Source organism: Manis pentadactyla, chromosome X (assembly GCF_030020395.1).
Source record: "Manis pentadactyla isolate mManPen7 chromosome X, mManPen7.hap1, whole genome shotgun sequence".
Taxonomy (NCBI): domain Eukaryota; kingdom Metazoa; phylum Chordata; class Mammalia; order Pholidota; family Manidae; genus Manis; species Manis pentadactyla.
In genome coordinates this window covers 107,591,810-107,606,197 of record NC_080038.1, presented here as the reverse complement: position 1 = coordinate 107,606,197, position 14,388 = coordinate 107,591,810, and the positions used below count along the sequence as shown (strand labels likewise).

Sequence of the window (14,388 nt, the reverse complement as noted above, 5' to 3'; positions counted from 1 at the left end):
GTTAGGATTACCACCTGGTGAGGAGTGAAAGTGGGGCCTCCAAGAATCAGGTAGAAGAGGCGTCATAAAGATGATCCAGTACTTCCAAAGTTACAGATTCGGCAGCATGCTTGAATGCACAGCTAAAACATGGGTTATGACACTGCCTGATACTTGCACACATTTAGGAATCTGATCCTCAGATCCACAGTAAATCTTAACCTTATGCACCTTGCTCATCTACCTCAAAGCTCCTATTCCTGGTGGGGACTCAGTGGCTAAGGTACAGCAGGTTCTTGTTTACGAATTTGGGGGCTTAGCTTGGCTCCTCTGTCCATTCCTAATGCCCCCATCATTTCCAACAGTACATGCTGTTTCACATAATCAATGAAGGGAAGAGTGGAGAAATTCTGATCTGCAGATCTCAAATAGTTATAAAATAAAACCTTTAAATTTGAAATGAAAGGTCTTCTGCATTCGTGTTCCCTGCTGTCTTGTTCATCTTTAATTCATTAAGTGCAATTCACTTAGTGCTGAATACCACTTACAACTGATGAGGTGACAGAGCTTAGTCCACTTAAATTTACAGTTTTTTACATCATCAGGTCCCTGTGGTGTGTGGGCAACTCTCGGCTATGCTCAAGGTACAGAAAACTTAATCTAAGCAACTTAGTACATATCATGTTTTTCAATTACAAGAAGCTTCCTAACAGCTACAGATCAGAGAAAAGTTCCAATTTTAGAGATGAAGAATTTGAGGTTTCAGGAAATGGAAAATGATTCAGATCATGTTTATGACTTTTTGCTAAATTTCAATCCCAAACCCTTTCCAGTTAGCTTTCTATCCCCTCTCAGCATTGGCTACGAGTGAACAAGCAACACAGGGATTATAGAGCGTGGTGCAGAAGCAACCTTTTAATGTCATTCAATAATTGGTAATATCACACACACAAGCAGAGCACTTTATGTGATCGAAGTATTCTCCTACTATCTCATTATCATTTTGATAAACTATGAAGCAGGCAAGGCATGTATTCAAGGCTCCCCCAACAGATAAAGAGAGAGCTATCTAAGAACTTACAACTATCTAGTATTAGATCTGGGACTAGAATTCTCAACTCTTGCTCCTAACAACACTATGTCTTGGAAGTAATTTGAAACACTGGAAAAATCATGGGTTTTGGAGTTAGATAGAATTCAGATTGAACTTCCAATCTGAATGCAAAGCCAAAGATCAGAGACCTTGGGAAAATACCTCTCTGAGCCTTAGTTTCCACATCTGTAAAATGTGTATTGCAAAGTATGAGTTGAGATACTACATGCAAAGTTCCTGGCATCCCACAGACATCACTGATAGCATCATATTTTCTACAGACACTGAAAGATGTCTATCAAACATGTTTGTTACCAGCTCCAGGTTCCATCTAGGGATTCTGGGGAAGGTGATTATACCCAAGTCTCTTGGTGTGGAACAAGTGGCTTAAACTAAATCACTTAGAGTATATAGCCTGCCTTAGTGTTTCTGATCACTTGTAATTAATTTTTATATACCTGTTTTTCCTACCAGACTATGAGCTAATGAAGATAGGAATCATCCAATTTCATCTCTGTATTCCCAGGGCCTACCACATACCCTTATGCATGGAGGAACTTAGTAATACTTTGTTGAATTTATGAAATCTGCCCATGTCAGCCATAAGTAGAACTGGACATTAACAAAGGTGGTCTTATTGTTCCCAACTCCCCATATATCTCTTCTATTATTCTTCCACGATGTGAGTGAAAAACCTAGCCCTCCTCTAGTGCATCTAAGCATGCTTTTGCATTATAGATGCCTGCATTAATCAGATAGAAATATAGACAGACTTCTGGCAGTGAGACCAATACTCAGTAGGCAGATGTCCCAGCCTTGGACTTCAGTGACTACCCAGGGCAGTGAGATACCTTGGAGACCCTTGAGAATGTACTCTGCTTAGATGGATGAGTCATTAAGTTTGTGGCTACTCTTCTTTGAAGAGATTCAAATTAGCCAAGCCCCTAGGTCAAGACAATTATCTAATAGATTTGGAAAGAAAATGAATGCAGAATAATCCAGACAAGAGTTGCTTAAAGATATGTAATTTTCAACCACCCTTAAGTGAAGACAGGAGAATTCCTTACCTCTTATGTGTTGTACCCCAAACATAACCAGACCACAACTTTGGGCAGTGGGGCAGATTCTTGGGGATGTGAAAAGACAAGTGGGAAGGGGTGGGATTTTCTAACATCCTATGCTGCAGCAACAACCTTAGTTCCATGCTCTTATTGCTAGAATGCTCTATTTTCACTGGCCAACATTCTGTAATCCCCTGACACTGGGACAGATATGGGGTGGTAGAGCTTTGGGCTCTGCAAGTGAGCGCTATGTAATCTCAGGCAAGCTAATTTCTTTGAGCTTCATTTTTTAAATCATAAAATGGGGCCGATAATATCTACTACAGAGGGTTGTTCATTTATTCATACAATAAATCTTGATTGAATGTCTATCACATGCCAGGTAAGAGGTTAGGAACTGGAAAATAGTAAAAAGCCCTCCTAAAGCATGGGCATTCTAGAATTACAGAAGTAGTTCTAGTATAATCTAGTATCCAAACTGCTTGTCTCAGTACTTGGCTCATAAAAACCATTTAATCAAAATGAGGTATTATTTTAATAGCCTGAGATATAAGGATGTGGCATTTAAGAGCCCACTGTCTGGAGTCAGACCTGGCTTGTAGTTCTAGCTCCAAGTATTAGCAACACTTATCAGTCATGAGAACTTGGCATGTTTTTTAACTTCACATACCTCGATTTCCTCACCTATAAAATAAATAGTAAAGATCAAAACAGTTTGATAAGCTTGGGAATATCAAATAAGTGTCAATGTGAAACTTCCAGCAAGTCTTCTTTCCTCTAAGGGCTAATGACTCAGGACTAAAACAGGTCTAGTTGGATAAAAAATAAAGGCCTTTCAAGAAAAGCATCTCTTGAGCTGCTTGAAATTTGTCTAGGGCAAAAAGAAAAGTAAAAGTAAAAACTATTGTTAGAACAGCCAATATCTCTGATGACATTGTAAGTACAGATATGGCAGGGAAATAATAGTTGACAAGCAAACAGCTCCCTTCTTCACATCCATTGCAGGTGAGAAAATTGTGTCATAGTATTTAACTGCCTTTGCTTATATTAGACTCAGAGTGCCCCCTTTGCAAGGCCCTTCTGTCTTGAACCCCAGATTTTAGGAAGGCCATGTCTACTTCTCTCATCTTGCTAAAAATATTGTATTTCTGATAAGCTCTTTCTACCTTGTGTTTCTGTGTTCTTGATGACCTCTCTATTCAGGATGCTACTGCCATTGACACTTGAAGTGCCCAAAGCATAACTAGGGATATAAACAGAACAGCAGTAACATGATTCTGCAGAAAGCTGGCCTCTGCCTGGCTTTACAAAGAATCTGGGAGTGTATCAGGAGTATACTTTACACACAGTAAAATTCTTCAATTTCAAATGTACACTTTTGACAAATATATACATCTGTGTAGTTACCACCACATTTGACATAAACATTTCCATCACTTTCACAATTCTGTCATGTTCCTTTGCAGTCAGTTCCCCTATCCCTGGCCCTAGGCAACCACTAATCTACTTTCTGCTTGTATAGATTTGCCTTTTCTGGACATTTCATACAAATGCAGTCATACAATATGTGGTCTTTTGTGACTGGCTTCTTTCAGCTAGCATAATGTTTCTGAGGTTTTCTGTGTTGTACCATGTAGCAACGCTTCATTCCTTGTTATTACCAACATACTCCATCACATTGACATACCACAGCATGTTCACCTTGTTGGTGAACATTTGGGTTGTTTCCACTTTGGGTCCATTACAAATAAAGCTTCTATGAACATTCATGTGCAAGTCTGTGTGCATACATATATTCTCATTTATGTTGGGTTAAATACCCAGGAGTAGATCATATGGTAAGACTGTTTAACATTAGATGATACTGACCACTGTTTCCCAAAGTGGCTATACCATTTTGCTTTCTCACCAGCAGTGTATGAGAGTTCCAGTTATATACGCTTGCCAACACTTCACATTGCCAGTCTTTTAAATTGTATTTGTGTGGGTTTTTATAGAAGCTCCCGGAGGGTCATGAGCCATTTGCTCTTTCCCTTATTGGCTACTCACTATCATCCCTATCCCCATGGCCTCTGGGGAATACTCTGAGAAATGGAAGGAGAAGCTTCACTGGGGGTAGAGAATCAGTAAAACTGCCTTTACCTATCCATAAAGCCTCCATGGGGACAAGGAGGCAATCTAATTATACAAAGAACAAACATCAATACTACAGAAGTTGTAAGGAGGCAGATCTGGGATTCCTACAGCACAGACCTTCTAAAGTTTAGAACTGCCTAACAGTAGAGTGAACTTCATGAAGAAAGGAGCTCCCTCTCATTGGAGGTATTCAAGCAGAAACTTGGTGAACACTGTGGCGATATTCTAAAGCAGATTCATGTCCCAGACAAAGGTTGGATGAATGTCCTCACACTATGACAGTGTGAAGTTGACAACTGAAATTTTTTGACTGCCGACTCTTCCTCTCTGTTCTCTTCCATTTCACCTGACTTCAGGCTGACCCCCAATCCTTAATGCCCTGGTACCACTAATGTTTGGAAATCAATCCCTACTAAAGTAAGCTGAAAATTTCTCTTTCCCAGAGTGTCTGAACTGTATTATATTCTCCAAGAAATTCTAATGATAGAACATCAGGCAAAGCAATAGTCAGTGAATAAACATCAGGCAAAGCAATAGTCAGTGAATAAGATGTTTTGACTAGAATTTCCTGTCTGTCACCACTCACATTAGACATAGCACCTAGATCATCAGCTAGTCTACCTACTGGCAATATAGGCCCTGAGGGAAGTCAAAGAGAAGGAAAGCAAAGCTTCCAAATATGATTTTCAAAGCAGGACAATGGATGAAGACTAATAAACTCAGCTTGGTTTTCAGATCCTCATAGATCTGACTACCGAAAATTGTCCATCTGCCAGCTCAATTTTGTATCTAACACTCTCTAGCACTGATATGGTACTGTATGTTTTTAGAATACCAACAGATTTTTTTATATACCCATCAGGAGTGATGTATCTTTTACTCATCTTCACACTTTAAGTGTCTGTCAGACTGTCAAGCCTTCCTGCCTTCTGTAAGGATGTATCACCATAAAGGAAACTGGTTGTGACCTGCCATTGGGCTTCAGGGATTCAGTCTACAGAGAGACCCTGGAGCTGTGCCAGAGTAAAATATCCCCAAGCCCCATGATTTCCTTTATAAAAAATAAACCAAGAAAGAAATATGATAGCATTGCATATCAAGGAATATTTTTAAGATCTGAACTCGTGTACATGAGTGAATAAAAAAATGAAATCAGTATTCTCAGGGATAGCTAAAACACCAGCCATGAAATAAATGTGACTTACTCCACAGTGGAGGCAGTACACTGGGCTAGATGACCTCAAGTATTTTGTCACAGATAAGTGGCAGCTGTATAGAAGACACAAGTTTGTGTTCCTTTTTCTTTCATCCTTTTTTTCTGTCCAGATGGTTTTTAATCATTCTCATATGCAAATATTATTTATGAGCATATTAGTAGATTATTTTTCAAAATCACGAGAGAAGTATCTATGAGTAGTATCACCTCAAAACATGAAGTGCCCCTGTTCTAAGTCATTCCAGGAAGATAACTGAGATCTAGAGAGGGAAAGTGATTGACTCTCAGTGATTCTAGGAAAAAGGAGTAGAGCTCTTAACATTTTATTTACATCCAACCCCAAACTCCATAGAGAGAGAACTGAAAGCCTAAATATCAATGGTGGTAGAAGCCAGGGTTTTAATGAACTCTGTCCACTTTAGCCATCACTGCAGAGGAAAAAGGAATACTAAAAATCAACCATTAACCTCATCATGGACATAGACTGTTCTGGCACCAAGACTGCATTCCAGCTCCCCATATGCCCTACTTTTGATTTGGTGGTATAGGTGTGAGGTAAATCTGCTAAAAGCCCTCATGACCCTACCAGTATCATTCAAGAACCAGTGTGAGTTGACGCCTACTAGTGATAACTATAAGGAAATGGAGATATGAGGAAGTAAAGAAAGCTGTTACGTTTACTTTCCTGGATCTGGGTTCTATATGGACATTGGCTCCCTAGAATTCATGTTTTAAAACTTACTAGATTCCATGATCTCCCGAGGTTTGAACTTTGCTGGGTTCAGGACCCACAGTATAACACTCACTTTTACATGTCTTGCCACTTACTAAAGGGTTAGTGGAATGAAACACGAGCTCTTACTTCAGTTTACTTGAATAGCTCTTCTGGCTCTATCAGCAGATTACTTAGGAAGGAACTTTTGCTCAAAGCCCTGGACAGTTAGCATGACAACTAGCTAATCATGACTTAAAAGAAACCTATTTATTGAACCTCTGGGAAATCTCTAAGATCCATGGCCATGACCCAAAATCACCTTGTGTTCATAAAGATAAATAGGAGCTTTATAAAGACAAAAATAATTTTTGAAAAATGATGAAAACAGGAATCCAATTGCTGCAGATACATGGCCTTTTGTACCAATATATACAATGTTCACTGAACCAATATAGAAATTAAACCTAAAAGAAGAGTGGATTGCCCAAGACCCCACAGTGAGCAAGTGGCAGAGCCAAGATTCAAATCAAAGTCTATCTGACACAAAAGCCCTATGTCCTTTCTTTGTAGTTATCTATTAAAGTATCATTGATATACAATCTTACATTAATTTCAAGTATATAACACAGTAGTTCAACAGTTGCCCATACTATTAAATACTCACCCACTCCACTGTGGTCACTATCTACCAACGTAGTAAGATGTTACAGAACCATTAACTGTATTCTCCATGCTGTACTACTATCCCTGTGACCAATATATATTGTGTCTGTGATTATTGTGCCCCTTAATCCCCTTCCCTTTCCCCCCACACTCTCCCCAACCTCTCCCCTTTGGTAACCACTAGTCCCTTCTCAGTGTCTGTGAGTCTACTGCTCTTTTATTCCTTCTGTTTTGAAAAGTCCTCTATACTTTTTTTTTGGTATCATTAATCTACAATTACATGAAGAACATTATGTTTACTAGACTCCCCCCTTCACCAAGTCCCCCCCACATACCTCTTCACAATCACTGTCCATCTGCATAGTAAGATGCTGTAAAATCACTACTTGTCTTCTCTGTGTTGCACAGCCTTCCCCGTGCCCCCCCCACACTATACATGCTAATCGTAATGCCCTCTTTCTTTTTCCCCACCCTTTTCCCTCCCTTCCCACCCATCCTACCCAGTCCCTTTCCATTTGGTAACTATTAGTACATTCTTGGGTTCTGTGATTCTTCAGTTTGTTCAGTTCAGTTTGTTCCTTCAGTTTTCCTTTGTTCTTATACTCCACATATGAGTGAAATCATTTGGTACTTGTCTTTCTCCGCCTGGCTTATTTCACTGAGCATAATACCCTCTAGCTCCATCCATGTTGTTGCGAATGGTAGGATCTGTTTTTTCTTATGGCTGAGTAGTATTCCATTGTGTATATGTACCACCTCTTCTTTATCCATTCATCTACTGATGGACATTTAGGTTGCTTCCTTAACTTGGCTATTGTAAATAGTGCAGTGATAAACATAGGGGTGCATCTGTCTTTTTCAAACTGGAGTGCTGTATTCCTAGGGTAAATTCCTAGAAGTGGAATTCCTGGGTCAAATGGTATTTCTATTTTGAGCATTCTGAGGAACCTCCATACTGCTTTCCACAATGGTTGAACTAATTTACATTCCCACCAGCAGTGTAGGAGGGTTCCCCTTTCTCCACAACCTTGCCAACATTTGTTGTTGTTTGTCTTTTGGATGGTAGCTATCCTTACTGGTGTGAGATGATATCTCATTGTGGTTTTAATTTGCATTTCTCTGATGATTAGCGATGTGGAGCATCTTTTCATGTGCCTGTTGGCCATCTGGATTTCTTCTTTAGAGAACTGTCTATTCAGCTCCTCTGCCCATTTCTTAATTGGATTATTTGCTTTTTGTTTGTTGAGGCATGTGAGCTCCTTATATGTTTTGGATGTCAATCCTTTATCGGATCTGTCATTTATGAATATGTTCTCCCATACTGTAGGATACCTTTTTGTTCTATTGATGGTGTCCTTTGCTGTACAGAAGCCTTTTAGCTTGATATAGTCCCACTTGTTCATTTTGCCTTTGTTTCCCTTGCCTGGGGAGATACGTTCATGAAGAAGTCACTCATGTTTATGTCCATGAGATTTTTGCCTATGTTTTTCTCTAAGAGTTTTATGGTTTCATGACTTACATTCAGGTCTTTGATCCATTTGGAGTTTACGTTTGTGTATGGGGTTAGACAGTGATCCAGTTTCATTCTCTTACATGTAGCTGTCCAGTTTTGCTGGCACCATCTGTTGAAGAGACTGTCATTTCCCCATTATATGTCCATGGCTCCTTTATCATATATTAATTGGCCATATATGTTTGGGTTAATGTTTGGACTCCCTATTCTGTTCCACTGGTCTGTGGCTCTGTTCTTGTGCCAGTACCAAATTGTCTTGATTACTGTGGCTTTGTAGTAGAGCTTGCAGTTGGGGAGCGAGGTCCCACCCACTTTATTCTTCCTTCTCCGGATTGCTTTGGATATTCAGGGTCTTTGGCGGTTCCATATGAATGTTTGAACTATTTGTTCCAGTTCATTGAAGAATGCTGTTGGTAATTTGATAAGGATTTCATCAAATCTGTGTATTGCTTTGGGCAGGATGGCCATTTTGACGATATTAATTCTTCCTAGCCATGAGCATGGGATGAGTTTCCATTTGTTAGTGACCTCTTTAATTTCTCTTAAGAGTGTCTTGTAGTTTTCAGGGTATAGGTCTTTCACTTCTTTGGTTAGGTTTATTCCTAGGTATTTTATTCTTTTTGATGCTATTGTGAATGGAATTGTTTTCTTGATTTCTCTTTCTATTAGTTCATTATTAGTGTATAGAAAAGCCACAGATTTCTGTGTGTTAATTTTGTATCCTGCAACTTTGCTGAATTCTGATATTATTTCTAGTAGTTTTGCAGTGGAGTCTTTAGGGTGTTTTATGTACAATATCATGTTATCTGCAAATAGTGACAGTTTGACTTCTTCTTTACCAATCTGGATTCCTTGTATTTCTTTGTTTTGTCTGATTGCCATGGCTAGGACTTCCAGTACTATGTTGAATAACAGTGGGGAGAGTGGGCATCCCTGTCTTGTTCCCGATCTCAGAGGAAAAGCTTTCAGCCTCTCCCTGTACAGTATGATGTTAGCTGTGGGTTTATCATATTTCGCCTTTATTATGTTGAGGTACTTGCCCTCTATGCCCATTTTGTTGAGAGTTTTTATCATTAATGGATGTTGAATTCTGTCAAATGCTTTCTCAGCATCTATGGAGATGATCATGTGGTTTTTGTCCTTCTTTTTGTTGATCTGGTGGATGATGTTGATGGATTTTCGAATGTTGTACCATCCTTGCATCCCTGGGATCAATCCCACTTGGTCATGGTGTATGATCCTCTTGTTGTATTTTTGAATTAGGTTTGCTAATATTTTGCTGAGTATTTTTGCATCTACGTTCATCAGGGATATTAGTCTGTGGTTTTCTTTTTTGGTGGGGTCTTTGCCTGGTTTTGGTATTAGGGTGATGGTAGCTTCATAGAATGAGTTTGGGAGTATTCCCTCCTCTTCTATTTTTTGGAAAACTTTAAGGAGAATGGTTATTATGTCTTCCCTGTATGTCTGATAAAATTCCGAGGTAAATCCATCTGGCCCGGGGGTTTTGTTCTTTGGTAGTTTTTTGATTACCGCTTCAATTTTGTTGCTGGTAATTGGTCTGTTTAGATTTTCTGTTTCTTTCTGGGTCAGCCTTGGAAGGTTGTATTTTTCTAGGAAGTTGTCCATTTCTCCTAGGTTTCCCAGCTTGTTAGCATATAGGTTTTCATAGTATTCTCTAATAATTCTTTGTATTTCTGTGGGGTCCGTTTTGATTTTTCCTTTCTCGTTTCTGATTCTGTTGATGTGTGTTGACTCTCTTTTCCTCTTAATAAGTCTGGCTAGAGACTTATCTATTTTGTTTATTTTCTCGAAGAACCAGCTCTTGGTTTAATTGATTTTTTTCTATTGTTTTATTCTTCTCAATTTTATTTATCTCTTCTCTGATCTTTATTATGTCCCTTCGTCTGCTGATCTTAGGCCTCATTTGTTCTTCTTTTTCCAATTTCGATAATTGTGACATTAGACTTTTCATTTGGGATTGTTCTTCCTTCTTTAAATATGCCTGGATTGCTATATACTTTCCTCTTAAGACTGCGTTTGCTGCATCCCACAGAAGTTGGGGCTTTGTGTTGTTGTTGTCATTTGTTTCCATATATTGCTGGATGTCCATTTTAATTTGGTCATTGATCCATTGATTATTTAGGAGCATGTTGTTAAGCCTACACGTGTTTGTGAGCCTTTTTGCTTTCTTTGTACAATTTATTTCTAGTTTTATACCTTTGTGGTCTGAAAAGTTGGTTGGCAGGATTTCAATGTTTTGGAATTTACTGAGGCTCTTTTTGTGGGCTAGTATGTGGTCTATTCTGGAGAATGTTCCATGTGCACTTGAGAAGAATGTGTATCCTGTTGCTTTTGGATGTAGAGTTCTATTGATGTCTATTGGGTCCATCTGTTCTAGTGTGTTGTTCAGTGCCTCTGTGTCCTTACTTATTTTCTGTCTGGTGGATCTGTCCTTTGGAGTGAGTGGTGTGTTGAAGTCTCCCAAAATGAATGCATTGCATTCTATTTCCTCCTTTAATTCTGTTAGTATTTGTTTCACATATACTGGTGCTCCTGTATTGGGTGCATATATGTTCATAATGGTTATATCCTCTTGTTGGACTGAGCCCTTGATCATTATGTAGTGTCCTTCTTTATCTCTTGTTACTTTCTTTGTTTTGAAGTCTATTTTGTCTGATACTAGTATTGCAACACCTGCTTTTTTCTCTCTGTTGTTTGCATGAAATATCTTTCTCCATCCCTTGACTTTTAATCTGTGCGTGTCTTTGGGTTTGAGGTGAGTCTCTTGTAAGGAGCATGTAGATGTGTCTTGCTTTTTTATCCATTCTATTACTCTGTGTCTTTTGATTGGTGCATTCAGTCCATTTACATTTATGGTGATTATTGAAAGACATGTACTTATTGTCATTGCAGGTTTTAGATTCGTGGTTACCAAAGGTTCAAGGTTAGGTTGTTTACTACCTTACTGTCTGACTTAACTCATTTATTGAGCTGTTATAAACACAGTCTGATGATTATTTCTTTCCCTTCTTTTTCCTCCTCCTTCATTCTTTATATGTTGGGTGTTTTGTTCTGTGTTCTTTTTAGGAGTGCTCCCATCTAGAGCAGTCCCTCTAAGATATCCTGTAGAGGTGGTGTGTGGGAGGCAAATTCCCTCAATTTTTGCTTGTCTGGGAATTGTTTAATCCCTCTTTCATATTTAAATGATAGTCGTGCTGGATACAGTATCCTTGGTTCAATGCCCTTTTGTTTCATTGCATTAAATATATCATGCCATTCTCTTCTGGCCTATAAGTTTTCTGTTGAGAAGTCTGATGATAGCCTGATGGGTTTTCCTTTGTAGGTGACCTTTTTTCTCTCTCTGGCTGCCTTTAATACTCTGTCCTTGTCCTTGATCTTTGCCATTTTAATTAATATGTGTCTTGGTGTTGTCCTCTTTGGGTCCTGTCTCTCGGGAATTCTGTGTGCCTCCGTAGTCTGAGCAACTATTTCCTACCGCAGTTTGGGGAAGTTCTCAGCAATTATTTCTTCAAAGACACTTTCTATCCATTTTTCTCTCTCTTCTTCCTCTGGTCCCCCTATAATGCAGATATTGTTCCTTTTGGATTGGTCACACAGTTCTCTTAATATTTTTTCATTCCTGGAGATCCTTTTATCTCTCTCCGCATCAGCTTCTATACTTTCCTGTTCTCTGGTTTCTATTCCATCAATGGCCTCTTGCATCTTATCCATTCTGCTTATAAATCCTTCGGGCGGGGTCTCTGTCAGAGTAGCACAGAGCCCTGCGGTGAGTGGCAAGCATGCCAGGTGCTCTCCTCCATGTTAGCAGCACCCCTGCCGGGCAGCTGTGTACCAGCAGTGGCCTTTGGATCTGGCCCAGGCAGCTGTGCGTTGGGCTGGAATTCCGGCCGGCTGCTGGGAGTGCACCTGCTCCCTGTGGCTCTTCTGCAGGTGCGCGCAGGGCTCTCCCGCGCAAGCCTCTACTGGGCTTCTCTGGCTCCACTGCTGCCGGTGCACGCAAGCCACACCCGGGCTGTTCGGTTGCGCTGCTGCGGGCTTGCACAAGCCTCTCCTGGTCCCCTCCTGTGCCGTTGGTGCACGGATCTGCTCCTGGTCCCTTCCGGCGCCACTGTCCCCGGCACGCACTGCCACTCTCCTGCTACTGGGCCAGTGTGTTGGGGTCCATGCCAGTTGGAGGAATGACTGGCAGGATGCTTAGTACCGTGAGGGGCTTCAGAGCTGCATTGCCTCCCTGGGGTTTAGGGCGCCTAAGTTTCCCCGGGATTCCCAGCTGCTGGCTAAGTGTGCCGGGACAACTTCGTCCATCTATGGGGTCCCTGTCTCTTTAATACTTGCAGAAAGCACTTGCTTTTCTTTTGTCTCAGGGGTGTTGATTGCGGGGAACTGCCCACAGGTTTTGCTTTCCCATTTCTCTAATATCCAGCACCCCATGCTCCTTGTGTCTGTTCTGGGTGCAGATTTCTAGAGCTGGTTGTTTAGCATTCCTGGGCTTTCACTCCCTCCCCATTCTGACACCTTTCTTCCCACCAGGTTTTGGGGCGGGGTAGCGTTCGGGTCCTGCCTGGCCGTGGCTTGTATCTTACCCCCTTCGTGTGATGTTGAGTTCTCATAGATGTAGATGTATCCTGGCTGTTGTACTGCATCCACTGGTGTCTCTTTTAGGAATAGTTGTATTTATTATATTTTCAAACATATATGTTTTGGGGAGGATATTTCCTCTGAACTACTCACGCCGCCATCTTCCCGTGATAAAAGTCCTCTATTCTTAACTAATTATGCTGAACTGCCTAGTAGAGATGAGCTGGTAGCAAGTATGTTAGAGTTGAGGGAAGCAGAAACTTCTTAATTGGTAGAAACCCTTGAGTTTCTAGTTTGTTCCCTCCTCCTCTCTTAATCCATTGTGTGTCATTCCATTGTTTCCTGGTTCTTTCCCCAGGGCAAAAAAGCTGGAATGGCTGAGATAGGAAAGGAGGCAGGAGCCAAGGGCCAACATAAATTTGAAGGATTTTCTTTGGCATTTGTTCATCATTGCCATGTATTATAATTAATATGTGAAAGACACTGATTGTTGCTGTTTTATAGATGACAAATCCAAAGGATAGAGTATCCATTATGGGGACCAAATGCCCTACTACCAGTCCGACGTTTCTTATTTAATAGGCTATCTGGTGACTGTCATTGAGATTCCTGGTTGACTGCTGCCTTTGTCTGAGTGTTGAGGAAATAGCCTGTATAGCAGAATTAATGTTTTGGACTTGTTTTGTGCCTAGCAGCCCGTAGGCACAGACTGAAAGTTATGCTGAACAACAGAACTTGGGTTATATTTCTCACATTTGGGGTGCTAGAGAAAACAGTGTAAATTTATGATGGAAGCTCTATGATGTAAAAAATCCTTCCTCCTCTCACAATTGGAGGAAAAGTGATTTATCAGGGGCTGCCAAGGAATTCTCTGATTATACCATATCTCCCATTGATTTCTATAAATAAACTTATAGAACAGAACAACAAATTGTATTTACTTTCAGAAACACTATTCGGTGTTCATGAGAAGACTGGTAATTTTATAAGATCTATTGATTTTTCCTAAAATAACATGATTTATTCATGAACTCCCATGCTCACAGCTGAGGAGATGAGAACCTGGCACTTTCAATTATTGAGTAATTTTTTTTTCCATTGTGAGGTGGAGGTTAAGGTTTTTTCAAATATCTATGACTTCTCCACCCAACTGATTCTATCCTACCTTCACATTTCATCATTAAATATCTCTATCAAATCAGCTTTGATAAAGAAGAAATGAAGCAGAGTTAATTTAGAAGAAGAAAACTCTGGTACAGTATTATAATAAAATAGCATGAAAAAACACGAAAAGTTTGGACATGATCATCTTGTAAGTATCGTCCTTAAAGGGTTAAAAGAGAAAATATACATATGTTTGGATTTAATAATCTAATGAATTATCATATCCTTAAGAAAAAAATTTATAAAATT

The 14,388-nt window shown here is 39.9% G+C and overlaps 1 protein-coding gene across 2 annotated transcripts in view; it reads right to left on the bottom strand.

Annotated features, from left to right (window-relative positions):
* The window catches only part of RTL4 (retrotransposon Gag like 4), a 358,740-nt gene that overhangs the window by 12,495 nt on the left and 331,857 nt on the right, over window positions 1-14,388 (bottom strand). The window lies entirely within an intron of this gene.